We start from the raw sequence: 18712 nt of genomic DNA, 5'->3' as shown, positions 1-18712 counted from the left end.
GAATGAGTTTAGGTGTTGTTGACACAAAAAGTCACATTTGTTTGTAATTGCAATTGCCTTTTGTCAACATTGTCACAATAGAAGTTCATTAACAACTGATTTTTATATAAGATTGCTGTGAATGGCCTTATTTGCATGGTTCTGATTACTGGCAAGGGAATCTGCAATTCCTGTAGGGCAGGGCTATTCAATTGGCGGCCCGCGGGCCACATGCGGCCCGCCAATCATCTCCATGCGGCCCGACGGCACCAACCTCCCTCCTCCTCTTTTCGCTCCGATTGACCTGAGAAACGTTTTACGTGTGAATATTTCAGCAGTTATTATATGTGTCCCGAATTTATGTCGACTGAACCAGCGATAGGCTACCAATCATTCGTGAATGAATCATTCTTTTGGTTTGATTCTTTCTAAACGCGCTTGCATAACGGTCTAAAACTATTCGGATTCATTCGGACTGCTCCGTCTCTGAATCATCTGAAGCGGTTTCTCGTTCAGTACAGTTACAACAAATAGCGCTGTTTTCAGTTGTTTCACTAGTTGTTTAAACACGGCCCAGCGCGGAGTTGCGTTTACTCCCGGTCCCGGACACACTAATATTAAACAGCGTTGCGACAACCAGTGGAAGCGTTTCAGTTCGACAGAAACATTTCTGTTACAAACCACAAATCACTCGATGATTTAATTAGTATTAAATCGGATGAAACAGCCTCAACATTCCCAACAAGACTGATGAGGAAAGCAGGAGAAACATTGTGGCATGAACGAAATTAGAAGACTTTAAATCCCCTAATCACCCTTACAAACATTTACCACATTTACTGTAGTAATTTACCATGGTTGGGCAGAAATGTGCAATATTTATATTGAATACTATGTAGTAATAAATAAATATAGTAAATATATACTATAATATTATACAGTATAATAGTAAATATAGTGATTTATATTGCATTAGATTTATTAGGTGGGTAGAGGAATATATATTTAATGCTTGTTATGAAATTATGTCAGTTTCTTTGTAAAGGTGCGTATAGTTTTTAACTTGTGTTTAGGCATTTTTTATACAGTGGGAGCCTGTGGTTAACAAGTCTCACTGTCAGAATATTTTCATTTAAGCATAACAATTATAAATAAAATAATTATTATTTCTCACCAACAGCTATAAGTTTGTATAAATAATTTATTTGTTCCAAGGAAAATAGTTATACACAGCTGTAAATTATCAAGTTTTTATTTATTATGGTTTTATATATTTGCATACTGTTGGGTACCACATTTCCAAGTAAATACCACACTTCTTTAGGGTTACTTTAGCTTATTTATTGAAACTGTTATGTTTCAACAAATAAGATAAACCCCCAAACCAACCCACCAGCCCACCTCAACTTTTCGATTTGATAATGCGGCCCTCGAATGAAACTAATTGAATAGCCCTGCTGTAGGGTCTTGTAACCAGTTGGACCGGTCCGGGGCGCAGGGGGATGGAGTGGGGGGAGTGAATTTCGAGGGGGGATGGCGTAACAGTTGAAAAAAAAAATGGTTATATATAGGCTATATATATATATATATTTTTTTTTTTTTGTGGACATTGTAACGATTACTATATTTTATCTACAATATAATAGCTACATAAACGTAGCACAATATATGATAATAAAAACTTAGAGGGATGTTGATATTTATCAATGGCATTCTGTAAAATTGGCTGCACTATGTCATCTTTTGTTATTGGCCAATGCCTGCAGACTGCAGCCAATGGAAATGCTTCTCTATTAGTGCGTGTCTTTCTTACTACTCACAGAACTTCAAAACAGACCGCTTGAGGTAAATAAATAATCTTGGATGATGAACTGTAATATTGTTCGAAAATCTGAATAGAAACCGTAACTTTAACAGATGTCATAACAGAAACTTTCGTATGGGTAAGCTGTATTAACGTAGCTGAAATGATCCGGTCTAAAATAATAAAAAAATGGCCATCTTAAAATTAACTGGTTGTTTTGTTCGAAAAGAGCTTTTCGGATTTCGAAATCGAATTTGCGTTACACGTATCGAGTGAACAAACAAAACAGTAACAGATCCAGAAACGCACACTGTAGGCTAATCCAGAAATACATGCGTGAGATGCACAAAACAGGCACGGCGCCAGGATTCCAGTTTTGGATGGGCCAGACCAATTGTGGGTGGGCCTTAAATAAAAAAAAAAACGTTAAATTAAAAACATTTATCCAATCACTGTTTAACCTAATAAAAATTACTGACTAATAAACTGTTATATTATCTGTGAGTATACTGTATACATAATATAGATTTTAATAGCTTGATGCTCTTTGAATATTTTGTTACATTGTAAAAAGTTTCGGTGCATAGGACGGACCTATCCGCGATCGCTCTCCATAGTTCTGACCAAAGAGGAGCGCTTTGGAATCTCAATTACGCATTATCTCTTAGTGCGCTACGAAGACTCCTAAGGTATAACTTAACTAAAGGTATGCTACCACTAAAGGTATACCATTGCTAGGCGTCTTCAGGGCTATCATCCACTCGCGAGGCAGAGGCGCTGAGAGGCAGAGGCGCTGGCGCCCTCCTAGCAACGGCGCTGGAGTGGGTAGGAGTTTTTTTTTTTTGTAGAAAGACTCTTTTTAAAAGATTTTCATTTTGTATAAATTGTATCTTAATTTTGATCAATGTTTTATCAACCAATTACCTGTATTTAATAAATAAGAAGCAAATATATAGCAGACAATGTAATAAGGCGCCGACACGATCACTTGCATTTCACGTGAACTGGAGGGCGCCGAAACTCAGCTTGTGCCTCACAGATTTGAGAAATATAGGCTATCTATTATAGAAAGCTTGAAATGTCTTAAACGAAAATATTCAAAACCAAAAGAAATAGGCTACTCTCCGATTATGAAATCCATATGAAGTGTGCATTTCTCTCTGGCGTTCATGCCGAGTCCGAGTATATAGGCTATATAGTCTATTTAAGTAATTAAAATAATATACGATTTGTCCACGAATGGCTTTATATGAAAAATACTAGTCGACTAGAAAAAAAACTTTAGTCGGAGGCAGCCCTTATTCCACATATTTTCGAGCCAGCTGCCATTCTGGGGTGCATTTCCCGTACAACTATATAGCTCGCTGCTTAACCTAGCTAGTCTAGCTTAGCACATAGACTGGAACGGCTCCAGCTAGCATACTGCTCCCAATAAGTGACAAAATAACGGCAACATTTTCCTATTATGTTACGACTGTAACCCTATTTCCCTGAGAAGGGAACGAGACGCTGACGCTGCTATGATCGACTTGCTTCGGCTATATCGAAGCTAACGCCGGTCAGGCCGGATGTGCTTTTACCCTTTTATCCTTTCCTGGTCGTGACGTCATCCGCCCATGACGTTCACTCTTGCCATTGGACTAGTTGACATACATGCTTCAGACGCAATCACGCAGGGGCGTTCCCAAAGCGTCGTCGACGCAGCGTCTCGTTCACTTCTCAGGGAACTAGGGTTACAGTCGTAACCTGAGATGTTTTTTGTTTGTTTTGTTTGTGTATTTTTTAATACTAGTGCAAAATGCCCGTGCAAAATCAGTTTTTGAGTGTGTTTTTAGTAATTGTTGGTTTGGTGTGTTTGAGTGCTCATTGTTACAATTACACAGCAAAAGTTCAGTGACATTTTTATTTGTGTATGGAAGAAAGCACAAAGTGAACTCCGAGAAAACGCTGTGCTTGAGCAAACACTTTGTGAATAGGCTACTATAAATGATGGCCGTGAAAGAGACTGTGAACTTATTGAATAGGAAATTTTTAGTTGATGAATTGCATAGGCTACTATTACACAGTAGCGATAACGTTAAGCGCACCAGAATGAAATATAATATTCAGAAGTAAACAGCATAGCTGACTTATAGATTCAGTTTACATCCACAAATGAATAAGCACGTCGATTCAGGGAGCAGTGCAAAGTGCCCGTGCAAAATCTGTTTTTGTGAGCTGATCGCCGTCAAAAAAGTTCAGGAGATTTTTCTTAGCGATGGCTGATTTCAACTAGCCTGACTTCGTCATACTCATATTCTAGTCAGAATGTGAGTCTGATACCGCTCCATAGAGATTTGATTATGGGGCGTGTCTCAACCGAACTAGAAAAAAAAAACCTCTGCACTCAATTGGATAGACCTACAACCAATCAGAGCAACGGAGTAAATGACGCATGTCCTTCATTCATATTTTCAACCAACAAAATGTCGCGGGCGCGGCTCTCTGTTCCTCTTTTAAAATGAATGCGCTGTGGATATCTTCTATAACAGACGCGATGGCGGAATCTATACATGATGTTTCATAAACAAAGTTCGGGAGGAGCACGTACAAATAATCAATCCAATATCAACTTGTCATCAAACAATACCATGTCTAACGTTACCGAGGAAGCATATTCACTCTGTCAACTTACCTAACACTCCTTGACAGTTTTTCAGCATCCCTCGGTCCCTCCACCACCCCGAATCCTCACTCTTGTCTTGTTCTCTCACAACCAGGAACACGGTGGGAGTATGGCTACCGAGCCCACAGCCCTCTCGGACAGCACGTCATATACGCATTTATTCTATCTTACTTATTTGTGTGAACTCATGACATCTCATATAGCCTACGCATTTATTCTATCTGACTTATTTGTAAATGTGAACTCGTGAAATCTCAATTCTCCAGCTGCAGTCGTCTTTGTTGTTAACTAATTCAAATCAAGCGCTCTTTGGTGACGTAACCGCAGACCATCTGTCCATCATCGATTAAAGCCCGCCCTGGCAATTTGATTGGCTCGGCCTTCTAGGAGCCGAGCATAATTACTCCTCAATGGATCGAGTCCAGACCGAACTTCCCGACCAAAAAATGTTGTGGGCGGGGTTCGGGCTGGCACCCAGGCTAGATTTCAACAGTTTCAATATGAAAAAAAAAAAAACTTTTATATTGAAACAGAAAACAATGGTTTTCATCTTGCCACTTTCTTGGTAAAGAAAACACATTTTTACTCAAATTAATCAAAATGGATTTATCACGTTTTGGAACCAAACTATAATATTCAGAAGTAAACAGTGTAGCAGACTGAGTGTTTATGTCAGAATGTTTATTTTTAAACCACAACCTTCTAAGTGCTTCTTTTACTGGTATTTTTAACGATACCTTTTGCATTTCTCATCCAAACAACGTCAAACTTGGCACTGCACTTACTCGTGCCCATAGCGAGACACCTGTCGAGTTTGAAATCCATCAGACTAACGGTTCGAGAGATATGCGAATAACAGACACACACACAGACAGACACACAGACAGACAGACGTTCCTGTAATTTATAGATAGATATTAATCTATTCATATTTGTTTATATTTCATTTTTTTAACAGTCCAAGCATACATACAGGCCTATAGAATGGTGTGTAAAACTATTTCATAAGGAAAAACCTGTACATAAGAAATCAGCTCCATAATGATGATCAAAGACTTAGGGCGTTTCATTTAAAAACATTTCAAGGGTTCCGCCAGGAGTGGGCACTCGTGCAACATAAGCATTGACATACATCCTAGTGAACGAGACAGAGGGAAGTTAGCGAGGGAAAGGCATAAAAAATAGGAGGGCTGCGTTCAAAACCACATACTCACTGAGTCACTGAGTAGGAACTTAATTTCAATAAGTACTTACTTAACGAGCGCTAAAAGAGTAGGTACTTTATAGCTTGATCTCGTTAAGCATGAATGGGAACCGGACATCTGCCATTTTGAAGTTATCATGCGACTTACGACGCATTATCACAAGCAAGAGCAACAACTTAAAAAGATATGAGCGACATGTTTAATTCATCATCTGTAAATATCTTGATATTGATGAAATTTGCTTGTTTTGTGGCCTTGTTGAAAAAATAGCTGCCCATTTATTTTGTGAATACATTTAGGGTTGATTTAAGTTCTTATATTTTAAACCCTACTAATGTGACCCACAGTTTTATCCTTAACAATATTATTTTTATTACGAAAACCCAAAATCGCTATCTCTTGAATATGATGATAATTTAATAATATTTTTTTTTTTACAGTATATCCACAATTTTTCACCGACAAGCAAAAATGGCTTAAATCTCCTTTGTTTTCCTTTTTCTTGTTAAATTTACCTCTCGTTTCATCCCTCAGGCTTATGTATTATGATGAATTATTTAAAGTTATAAAACCTTGTCATTGTTCTTTTTTCCTGTTTATAAAATCTCATTGTGGCGAGCAGGACGAGGCCAAGGGCCGTGGGAGAGCGGCACGAGGCCGGTGGCGTGATTAATGATGAGCCACACCTGCGCGATGCACCGGTCTCGTATCTCTCACGGAGGAGCGGAAGCATAAAGGAGGAGCGACAACAGTGAATAGCGAGAGTGGAACAGGCCTGAGTTTTATTTGATGTTTTGTTTCTGTTTTGTGTGGCCAGCAGTCGTCCGCGAGGGACTGCTGGCTTATACTTTAATTTTTGTATTGGTTTATTTATTTATTAAAATATTTGAATGTTCGCCGGTTCCCGCCTCCTTCTTCCTATAACATCTGAACTGCGTTACACTCATATTATATTATGATGTACGTATTTATGTTTTATGTTTTTTTTTTTTTTCATTATGATTGTTCATTGTTAAATATACAACCATTTCCCTGTATTGTATGTATCCAAGTTCGGCAATAAAAAAATTATATGAGCGACAGGTGCACTAACACCTAATAGCATCAGTAACTCGACAGCCCTACTTAGAATGGTTTTCCACAGCGTTTTTAATGTCAGCACAATGAAGACGGGCAGCTGCTTGAAGATCTCGTATACTCATATATATTATGATGTATGAATTTATGTTTTATGTTTTTTTTTTTTTTTTGTCATTATGATTGTTCGTTGTTAAATAAACAACCATTAGGGAAATGGTTGTATATTTAACAACGAACAATCATAATGACAAAATTGTATGTATCCAAGTTCGGCTTGGATACAATACTCCAAATGAGTATTGATTTTATACTCAAAGAATTTAAGTATCACTCCTTAAAAAATTGTATTACCCAAGAATAAATTGTACTGCTAGCCCACACCAAAAATTACACACAATAATAATATAGATAAATGCTGACCAATACTTAATTATACTTAAAAATACTTATTTTTTTTTTACTGAAAATGATATAATTTAATAAAACAAGCAAAATGCAATTTGTTTTGTCATAGCTATGCATCAATCACTTTCAATCAATCACTTTATTTATAAAGCACAATTAAACACAACTTCCGCTGACAGAATGCAAAAGTAAAAAAAAAAAAAAAAAACATAAGATAAAAGACAAGACAAACAGGACAACTGCATCAACATTCATTTTGTATGAGACAGATCAAATAAAAAAGTCTTTAACCTCACTTTAAAGATGGACAGGGTGGGTCTAATTTCAAGTGGGAGATTGTTCCAAAGTCTTGGAGCAGCAATAGAAAATGCTCTATCTCCTCTAGTCTTAAATTGCCTTCATCCAGAGTGAATGTGCAGATGTTTTTTTTTAGATTAGTTTTTCTAAATCCATTGTCACACAGATGAAATCTGCTGTGTCTTTCCAGAATGCGTTTGCATATGATGTTTCAGGTCTCTATGATATGTGAAACTCTCTTTACACTGAAGACACTTGTAAGGCTTCTCTCCAGTGTGAAGTCTCATGTGAACCTCAAGGTTTCCTTTAAGTGTGAAACTCTTTCCACAGTGAGGGCAGGCGAACGGCTTCTCTCCAGTGTGAATTCTCACGTGAGCCATAAGATTTCCTTTTTGTGTGAAGCTCTTCCCACACAGTTTGCAGGTGTAAGGGCTCTCTCCGGTGTGACCTCTCATGTGGATACCAAGGGATTCTTTATATGTAAAATTCATTCCGCACTGGGTACAGGTGTAAGGCTTCTCTCCAGTGTGAATTCTCATATGAGTCTTGAGGCTTACTTTATGAATGAAACTCTTTCTACAGTGAGAGCACATGAAACGCTTCTCTCGAGTGTGACTTATCATGTGATATGTAAGATTTCCTTGTTGTGAGAAGCTCTTCCCACACAGTTTGCAGGTGAAAGGCTTCTCTCCAGTGTGAAGCAGCATGTGAGTCTTGAGACTTACTTTATGACAGAAACTCTTTCCACAGTGATGGCACGTGAAAGGCTTCTCTCCAGTGTGAATTCTCATGTGCGTCTTAAGGTATTTATTGAATCGGAAACTCCTTTCACACTGCTGGCATTTGAAAGGCTTCTCTCCAGAGTAAAATATTACATGCCTTTTAAGGCGCTTTATGTCCGGAAAACTCATTCCACACTGACATAAAAAACAGTCCTCTTTTGATTGAATTCTCCTATGGTGATTAAGGGTTTCTTTTCTTTTAAGGGTCTGTGAACAACAAAGTTTTTTCTCCATTTATGAAATCATGATCTTTCTCTTCCATTACATTCAGTTCTTGACTCTCTTCTTTCAGCAGCATCAGGTCTAAGGTGAACAGAGACAAATACAAGTTAACACCAGTGTAATGGCACAAAGCAACAGACATCAAAACATTCAGACATTTAAAGCTGCAGTCTGTAACTTTTGGGGCTCTAGCAGTTAATAAACAGAACTGCATTAGTCTTGCGGAAAAACATTGTAGCCAAAGCTACTTCTCTCTGTTTATGTCTATGACGAGTCACGCATGTACTCCACAGCTGTGCGACCCGTACCAGTCTAAAATAGTCAGAAAATAAACACTAAAGTGATTCAAGATAAGACCAAAACACGGTTTGGAAAATGGATTCACAATGTACTCACTTATTATATAAATTTTGAACACAAAAAAGTTACGGACTGCAGCTTTAAAGCAACAAACAAAATATATGCTAGAAAATTAGGCCCACAGCATTAAAGACACAGCAGAGTATTTCATTTTACACATGGGGTACTTTTTTTATCCCTGTATGCACCAAACCCATCTTAAGTGTTTGCTGCCAAAAAAGCTATTTTTTTTTGTTTTGTTTCATCTCACCATAGAAAACTCTGTTTTCTTGATTACTTTATTGTTAATCACAAGTTTTCAAACCTAGACATCTGTCTAATTTCATTTCCCCTATATGTTATTTATACACTCACACACTCAGTCACGAGTTTTCAACCAAAAGTTTTGGAAACATTTAAGATTCAAAAGCATATGAATGTTGTTCCTGCATGAAAAATAAATGTTAATTATGATTAATTCAAAAAAATCCATCACATGGTATTTTGGGGCCCTAAAGAAGTTTTTATATGCTCTAGCCTAACATTTGTGCTTTTTCCAGTTGCTTAAAAACATATTAATGGCGAAAGTCTGATTGCACTGTATTCAGCACAAACAGGGCTACAGTAATGTGAGCAACATGTACATAAAAGTTTGTAGTTTTGAGAAAATAACCTTTATGCATATTTTATAAAAACACTAAAATTTTAAGTCACTGAAATAAGGCCATATAACACAATAACACACAGTAAACATTTTTTCACAAGGCTTTTTAAAACTGGATCTTACTGCCTAGAGTTTTTTCTTCAAAATGATGTGAAAACCATCCTTATCACTCCTCCATACAAAACAATATAGTCATTTAACTTTTGTAAGACACTAATTGTCAGAATGGCTGTATGCGGGGTGGGCGTGAAACATCACGAATAATGCTGTGATTCACACCTGAAGAGACAAAGACCCTCCCCTGGGAATATCAATGAGGAATGTGAAAGAGGGAACTATAGATAATCAATGTGAGGAGACTTAATGATTGAATGTATTGTTTTGGCTTATTCACAAAATCAAGTTTAAGTTAAAAGAAGTAATCTGACTATACATTTTATTTACACAAAGACTTTACTTAAAAACTTTAGACCTACACTACCGTTCAAACGTTTTAGATTTGTAGTTTTTTTTTTTTTTTTTTTTAAAGAAGTGTCTTCTGGTCACCAAGGTTGCAACAGCAAAAACGGTTTATTTTTATTTAAATATATTTTAAAATGCAATTTATTCCTGTGGTCAAAATTTTCAGCATCATTACTTAGTCTACAGTGTCACATGATCCTTCAGAAATCATTCAGATATGATTTGCTGCTCAAGAAACATTTTTGATTATTATCAATGTTGAAAACAGTTGTGTAAAAAAACAGGATTTTTTGATGAACTGGAGGTTCAAAAGAACATTTATCTGAAATAGAAAGATTTTTTAACATTATAAATGTCTTCTTTATTGTTACTTTTGATCAATATAGGGCATCCTTGTTGAATAAAAGCATACATTTCTTAAAAAAAAAAACAGCAGCAGCAAAAAACTAAACTCTTAAAGAGCCCAAACTTTTTGAACAGTAGTGAATAATGTTACAATAGATTTCTATTGATTTTCTATATCTTTTGAAATTTCTATTCAAAGAATCCTGCACTGTAAAATGTAACTGATGATCTTACTAATAAAATTAAGTGAATAAAACTTATTTTGAATAAGTTTGTTGACCTTAATAAGTTTAATAAAAGGACAACTTTTTAGCACGGAAAGTTATTAAACTCAATTGATTTAATTACCTAGCCTAGAAATCTAGACGCACCCTAGCGGCAGCAAAATGTATTTCGCAGCCAGGGTAGTCTAGACACTCTCAATAAACCTTCTAGCTACAAAAACCCAAATTGGGTCAGGCCAATCACGTCGTGTATAGAGTAGGCGGGGCGGGCTTAACATATGACGACAGAGTTGCGACGGTTACCTGGCTGCCACTTGAAAACAAAGAATGAAGGCTGCTGATGGAGAACAACGGTCTTTCGAATCGGCTTTGGCCGCGACTCTGGAGGACTTGGAGTTAAGTTTTTCTTTGAGAAAAGAGCAAAGAACGGCACTTAAGTCATTCTTAAAAAAAGGAAGATGTGTTCGTCGGTTTGCCGGCCAGATATATGGCAAAAGTTGAATCTATCAACTAGCTCCGCTGTAGGGAAAACGCTCTGGTTGGTTGAAGCGCTGTCCTATTGCGTGCAGAGGGAATTTGAAAGACAGACGTTTATCCCGCCCCTCGGATTGAGCCGTGACTATGGTGAGTTTCCAGACCTAACATCTTGATGTAGGTCTGGCTTGCCAGGCTATTAATTACCCTCTACTTAAAACAATAAGTATTTTGAAAATGTATGAGTGGTCATGCGCAGTTCTACCAGTAAGTGGAGCCGATTTGAAACGCAAATTCCTGTATTTCTGACAGGAAAAGCACATGGAAAGGTGAGTCAGTGCTTCTTTGTCTAATTTTTAATGTCTGAATTGCTTACTATACATAATTCATCGCGTATTTGATAAATAAACTAGCATTACACATGAACATTGGATGTGTTTTTATTTTAATCAAATTCTTGGATTGTGTTGGATTGTGCTAATCGAAATAAGGAGTCCTAACATTTGTAAGTTGCTAATCGTTAGGTCCATGCTTTCAATATATAACGTAGACTGAGAAAAAAGATACTGATTACTCTCATTTACTGATTCATATTTTAATGTTGCAATAGTTATGTAGAAATATAGCTATGCTATAATTAATATATTAAAAGTTTTAGATTACTTCAAATTAGGGGTGTGGATTAAAATGTCTCCACGATCTGTTTTGAAGAAATATAATAGTATCGTGCTACAAGGCACATATCATTTGCAGTTCTGGCGCCTCCGTCTCAACATTGGCTATAGGCCTACTGTACAACGCAACGTACATTCACATCCGATGTTAACAGAGGAGTTACACTCACGGGACACTGCAAATCACAAACGTTCATTATTTGCATGTGCTTTAAAGCCTTGCCGGTTAAACATTTCATTCGCGTGCTGTTCTTACATGGGCTTTTTTCTGAGCGCATCAACCACTAAAAGCCTGTCAAACAGCGCCTGATTACTGGACTTTATATTTTTCATCTTATTGCGCTAATACTGTCAAATATACACAATGTTTTCATGAACACAGTTGGTTATGTCTAAAGTTAAAGAAAACGTAATTCATTTTTTTTAATCGGATGCATTATGTATTTTAGATGCGTGCAGGTTGACTGTATACATTATAACTTGATTTGCTAATCCTAATAGCTAAGCCTAATAGTGAACATGCTGCCCCTTGTCCTTAAAGCGATAGTTCACCCAAAAATGAAAATGTTGTCATCATTAACTAACTTTCATGTTTTTCCAAACCTGTATCCATTTCTTTCTTGTGCTGAACACAAAATAATATATTTTGAAGAATGTGGGTAACCAAACAGTTGATGGTCCCCATAGACTTCCATATTAGGATGCTATGGAAGTCAATGGGGACCATCAACTATTTGGTTATAGCACTCACTGCTCTTGACTGAAGAACTTAAATAGAGTAGTTTTATTAAGAATCAAGTTATAATGTATACAGTCAAGCCTATGTAGTGTTTTATTTAATTTGTACATTATGTTGTGTACATGTCAAAAAATGTCTGCTATATTATTCTAATTTATAGGCTTTGTAAGGCTTTTTGTTTGGCTATAATGCAAAATAGTAAAACCAACATGAAAAAGAATCGTGATATATTTTCCCATATCGCCCACCCCTACTTCAAATATTTGAACACTACATCTTGATTTGTAAATAAAAATACAAAGCAGTATATTAAGAAGTGTGCATGTTAATATTATTTTCTTCATTTGCAGAGCTTGTTTTGTGAGATCAGACATGTAATGGAAATGAAAGTACTGTTTTCAATAGCTCTCTCCTATTGAAGCATTATCGCATAAAACATGGAAGCTACACCAGAACTACACCATTGCCATACCTTAATGCAGACTGTTTGTGTTCATTCAAGTCTTTTAATGCATTGAAGGTGCATTTAACAAGAAGTCATTCCCAACAAATTGATGCAGAACAAACAAGTGGATCAAAAGAATCTCCATTAATATTTCACTGTCCACTCTGTGAATTTAAGGAACTTTGTACAGAATCGAAGTTTTTCACACACTTGCGTCAACATTTAAAAAAGAATGAAAAGGTTCAGTGCCCATACAATGACTGCAATTTTGAGATCAGAATTTATTCTACAATTAATGCTCACAAATGTAAAGAACACCAATCAAGCAGTCAGAGGAAGATAAAACCCAGCATTGCAGTTGAAATTCTAAATTTAGCTGCAGAATTACCACAAGACGTTACACAAAATATGTCTTACCATGAGTCAATGTATTCTACTGAATTTGGCGAAGATGAAAATGAAAAAGAGGACCAGACTCAAAATCTGGATCTTTTGCAAAATCAACTAGAACATAATTTAGGTTTGCTCCTTCTTAAGATGCAAACTATTCTGCATATCTCTGATGCAGCAGTGCAGGAAGTAATTCAACAAATGAACCAGATCTTTCTTCTGTCAAAGCCCCTTTTGTGTAATGCCATACAGCAGATTCTAGATCAACATGGAGTCAGCGATAATGATTCTGTTTTGAGAGACATCATGAAAGGAGTCACAGAGAATAATTTGATCTTGAAAATTACTAATTCTGATGAGTCTCTCTCTCTCTACAGTCAGTAAAAGAGCATCATGTTTTCAGAAAGAGTTTCCAATAGTTGTGCTACAGGATATAAGAGTTTATATCCTGTTTATAACAGTATATAAACTTGGGAGAGACTCACAATCATTTGCTTATGTGCCAATTCTGTATATGCTACAGGTGATTTTAAACAGAACTGATGTCTTTGAGAAAGTTCTTGCTCCTTTTGACAATGCAAATGGAATCAACTCTTACAAAGACAGCACTAACTATCGTGAGAATGATTTTGCTTACCCTGTACACTGATGAATTTGAGATTGCCACAAGATGTTCAGTGTCTATTGGGTTCTTGCTAATCTTCCATCTAAACACCACTCATCTCTTCAGGCAATTCAGCTGGCACTCATATGCAAGGCTAGTGCAGTAAAAAAAATATGGATATGAGAAAGTCCTTCACCCTCTTGTACAAGACCTCAAAACTCTGGAGAAACATGGTGTCTTTTTGGAGCAGTTAGAGGAATGTGTAAAGGGAACTGTTCTCAATGTATCTGCTGACAATCTTGGTGCTCATTCCTTGGCAGGATTTCAAGAGTTTTATTGTGGAACACCCTTGCCGCTTTTGCATGGTGAAAAGGAGTGAAATGCAACAGAAATAAAATAAAAAGACCAAAATTTGGTAAAACAGTATGGTGTAAAAGGCAGGTGTGTTTTAAATGAGCTTGACCATTTTCACTCTGTCAGTGGTTTTCCACCTGACATCATGCATTCATAGACAAGACCGATCAACCTCAGGTCATTTCAACTACATTTGCCTCAAGAGAGCACTTTTAAGACTTCTCCCAGCTTTGACATCCCAGAAAATGATGCAACATGGGAGATTTTAATGCTTTTGAAAGACATGCTAGAACTGGTGACATCCTTCAGATTTACTGATGATACTATTGATTTTCTTGGGGCTAAAATTTCAGAGCACAGAGGTTTGCTTTTAAAAGTATTTTCTCATTTCGTGTTGCGTCCTAAACACCACTACATTGAACATTATCCACAACTAATCAGGACATATGGGCCACAAAAGTCTGGACCATGCGTTTTGAAGGCAAGCATAAGTTCTTCAAACAAATCATTTGAGACAAAAAATTTCAAAAATGTCTCACAAACTCTGGCAGTCCGACATCAGAGATTGATAGCATACCACGTGGACTCGCCATCCTTTTTTAAACCTTCTGTCCAGATGGACAGTGGCATCTACACTGACTTTTCCTGAGAGTGTACAGAACATGCTTCAGCAGAATTTTGCTACCCAAAGCACATCTAAAGTTTGCATTGATGGGATCAATTACAGTCCTGATATGGTTCTGTCTGCTGGTGCAAGTTCATGTCTGCCTGATTTTAGGCAAATTGTAAAAATTGTCATCATCAACATTTTGTTTGCATGCAAACAACAGACAGCGTGGTACATTTAGCATCTACAGTCCTATGAACTGTGCAGCCATGTATCAGAAATGACAGTCACTAAGCTGTTTGAATTGAATGACTCTTTTCCACTGGCACCCTACAAAATTCAGGGCAGGACATTTGTTACAGCGAAACATTTTATCTTGTGCTAAATTGAACATTTAAAGTGGTAGTCCACCTAAAAAAGGAAATTCCGTTATTTACTCACCATCATGTTATTTCAACCCTGCATGACTTTCTTTTGCTGAACATAAAAGATATTTTGAACAATGTTTGTTACCAAACAGTTTCAGTTCCCCAATGACTTCCATGGCAACCTGAACGTGTTTGGTTTCCAATGTTCTTCAAAATATCATATTTTATGTTCAGCAAAAGAAAGTCATGCAGGGTTGAAACAACATGAGGGTGAGAAAATAACAGAATTTCCACTTTTCATCCCTTTATTATTGAGAACTCGGGAGTAAAATTAATAGATTTTTCTCATTGTTAGATTCACAGGACACAATGGAGACAAGAACTATACTTAGAGTGATAGTGAATGAAAATTACATACGGAAAATCACGCTGCATAGGAAACCACAAACTTTGGACACATTGATGGAACAACTTGAAGAGAAGTTAGGTCTTCCATACAAGTTTTCTCTTCAGTGCAAAGATGCTGATTTTAACAATGCACTAATCAACCTCACAGACATTGCAGATTTACCTGAGAGGCCCACCTTAAAGGTGATCTCTCTTGTACCATCTCCTACACCAAGTACAGCTGACACAGACATTGTATCTTTGTCCTCTGAAGAACGGTCATCTCATGTATGCCAGGCTCAGGGGCCAGAGACATTTGAAATCCCCAATTTTCCTGCAGATATTGAGTTCCAATTGTGCCAAGGAAACCTTCTGTACATGAGAGACCAGACATATGTGACCCTGGATCACAAAACCAGTCATAAGTCGCACAGGTATATTTGTGGCAATAGCCAACAAAACATTGTATGGGTCAAAATTATCTATCTTACTTTTATGCCAAAATTATAAGGATACTAAGTAAAGATCATGTTCCATGAAGATATTTTGTAAATTTCCTACCGTAAATATATAAAACATTTATTTTTGTGAGTGGATGCAGCAATATCGCCAACATAAATGGACAACTTAAAAGGCGATTTTCTCAATGTTTAGATTTTTTTGCACCCTCAGATTCCACTTTCAATAGTTCTATCTCAGCCAAATATTTTCCTATCCTAACAAACCATACATCAATGGAAAGCTTATTTATTCAGCTTTCAGATGATGTATAAATCTCAATTTAAAAGTTATTTAAAAAATAATTAAATAAATTGCATTTCAAAAATATATCCAAATAGAAGTCTGGAAATAATCTAACAAACATAAATAATAACATACTCATCCAAAATTGTATCCACGGCTGGACCACGTCACTATTTAAAATGCAAACGTTCATTCGTAAGTCCCGCTCTTCTTCTGAGGAAAATGTGATATCTTCGTCACTATCCAGGACGAGCTGAGGAGCTTCCTCACCTGTGTAGCGTGCTATCTTTTAAGTTTTAATTAAAAGTAGACATTTCAAGCTTTCTTTAGACATACGTTTTATGTTTGTGTGATAAGTATTCGCTGAGTTTCAATTCATTATTCAGACGTCTGTCTTTCAGGAAGTTTCTCGCGGAGACAGCGACAGCTGAAAGCGCACCCCGTTTATATTCTTTATTTTACAAAAACACAAGGATTTGTTGTTATTGTGAGTGAACACAAGTAAAAGAAGACCCTTTATAGTTGATAAAGATGTATAAAAACTATGGCCAAAAATTACGGAGTATTTTAAGTTGTTTAGGCTGAGGAAAAAATCCAGCAGAACGCACTGGCGCGTTCTTCGGGTTTAGAGGGTTAACTAAACTGTGGTTTTGTGATGCTTCTAAAAAAAAAATTGACATTTTAATTAAAGGGTGTAGATTTCCATCCCACCATTGACAGCTATGCAACTAAAAACTTTGACGAATCAAAAAGTTCGTACAATTAATCTAATCTAATATTGTGAAGAGAATTGATCGCTTTATAAGCTAAACAGATTTACTTTAGGCTTTTATTCACATATAAACATTCATCAACACACACAAGTTGTGGAAACAGAAGCTCAAGCATGTTTACTTGACGTGCAAAAAATTAGGTTAATTCTCGTGTTACGCAGCAGGTTTGAGCTTCCGCAAGAACTTCTGTATTTTTTTCCTAATTAAATGTGTGACTTCATGTTATAATACGAATGTTCAATATGAAAGTAGGATCTTCTCATGTTCGCTTGAAGGCAGTTATTATTTGTCTGATCATGTGATGTCAACATGTCTGTCCACATGAGGGACCCGCTGCATGTTGTCAAATAAAACCACTTTAATTCCTCCGAAAATATCATTCATTTCTGTAGAGCTGGGCATTTTAATAAGGACCAAATTACTGAGTTCAGCTTTGAGAATGAAACCAACCTGTTTGTTCCTCAGTTTCTTCTTGTTTCACTCTGAATGTTTCCTCAATCTTCATGTCTTCACTCTCCTCTTTAATAAACGCCATCTTTGTTTGTTCCTCAGTAACTTCTTGTTTCACACTGCTCGCTTCTTCAATATTCATTTCTTCACTCTCCTCTTTAATAAACGCCATCTTTATAGTGAGTCACATGAATCTCAGTCGCTTCACCAGGGGTTATTCCTGTGTGTTTAGACAATATTGTCATGATTAAGATGAGAATAATTAACAGAAAGAAAAATAAATCCAAACTAAATCTCTGTCTCTCAATCAGCTCCCTAGTTCAAACAACTACCATAGCTCCCTAATTACTACAAATAAAACAACAAAAAACATGGTTATTGTAGTTAAACCATGGTAATCACAAATTAACCATGGCTTTGCTACACTGTTATAGTTTAAACATTGTATTTGTAGTAAAACTGTGGTTATGCAAATGGTAATCAATCCAAAAAAACATGGTTTTAACACTTTTCCAGACTAAAAAGAACATAAATTATACGGTTAATTTTATTAGTTTGAAGCTGGTATTTAATGATTCGTATATGATATTTAATATATTCCATTTTCAAGAAACTGGTTTGTTTTCTCGTTGAAAACTGTTTTGACCAGCATATCTCGTCAACGAGTGGCGATTCGAGCGATTCAGATTACTGAATCATTTGATTCAATTGACTCGGAGTATCAAAAACCTCATCATAACTTTCTTTAGTGACTAAATTCGTTTTCACGATAAACTGATTCACGATATACAACGCAAAATGAGACGCACCTTTTGTTACTCATGAGTGCTTTACTCACAGAAAATAACGTTCATTAAAGTTAGATAAAGCAATACAATTGTACATTTAATGCAGACTAATTCCTTTAAGATCGCTTCTAATAATTACAAAATCGACTTAATTATTTTTATCTATTTAAACACATTAAATGCCTAAAAACACAAACCATTCTTCAGCCGAATCACAACTGACAGGGGCTCGCGGCGCCGGCTTATGACGTCACATCGTCAGACTAAAATAAAAGTCCCGTTCACACGCTGCTATCTAAAGTCACAAAAGTACATAGAAATTTAAATGCAAAACACACACATAGTAAAAACAATCAGAAATAAATAAGGTATTCATATTTGAATCCTTGGAGAAATGCATGTTGTCTAATAATGCGCTAAAAGAGTTTGTAGCACATCTTGT

The 18712-nt window shown here is 36.4% G+C and overlaps 2 long non-coding RNA genes across 2 annotated transcripts in view; one reads left to right on the top strand and one right to left on the bottom strand.

The window, feature by feature from the left end:
* The window catches only part of LOC308690179, a 1067189-nt gene that overhangs the window by 196915 nt on the left and 851562 nt on the right, over window positions 1-18712 (top strand). The gene's annotated exons all lie outside the window — the stretch shown is intronic.
* On the bottom strand, window positions 7193-18553 carry LOC308690035. The gene is made up of 3 exons (XR_014030112.1): window positions 18468-18553; window positions 17483-17702; window positions 7193-8520 (listed from the first exon to the last, which is right to left on the bottom strand). It is a non-coding gene; the product is annotated as an uncharacterized lncRNA (long non-coding RNA).

This window comes from Scardinius erythrophthalmus, assembly GCF_964197995.2.
Source record: "Scardinius erythrophthalmus genome assembly, chromosome: 4".
In the NCBI taxonomy this organism is placed as follows: domain Eukaryota; kingdom Metazoa; phylum Chordata; class Actinopteri; order Cypriniformes; family Leuciscidae; genus Scardinius; species Scardinius erythrophthalmus.
The sequence above is the reverse complement of the archived record's forward strand: the minus strand, read 5'-3'. Positions and strand labels throughout refer to the sequence as shown.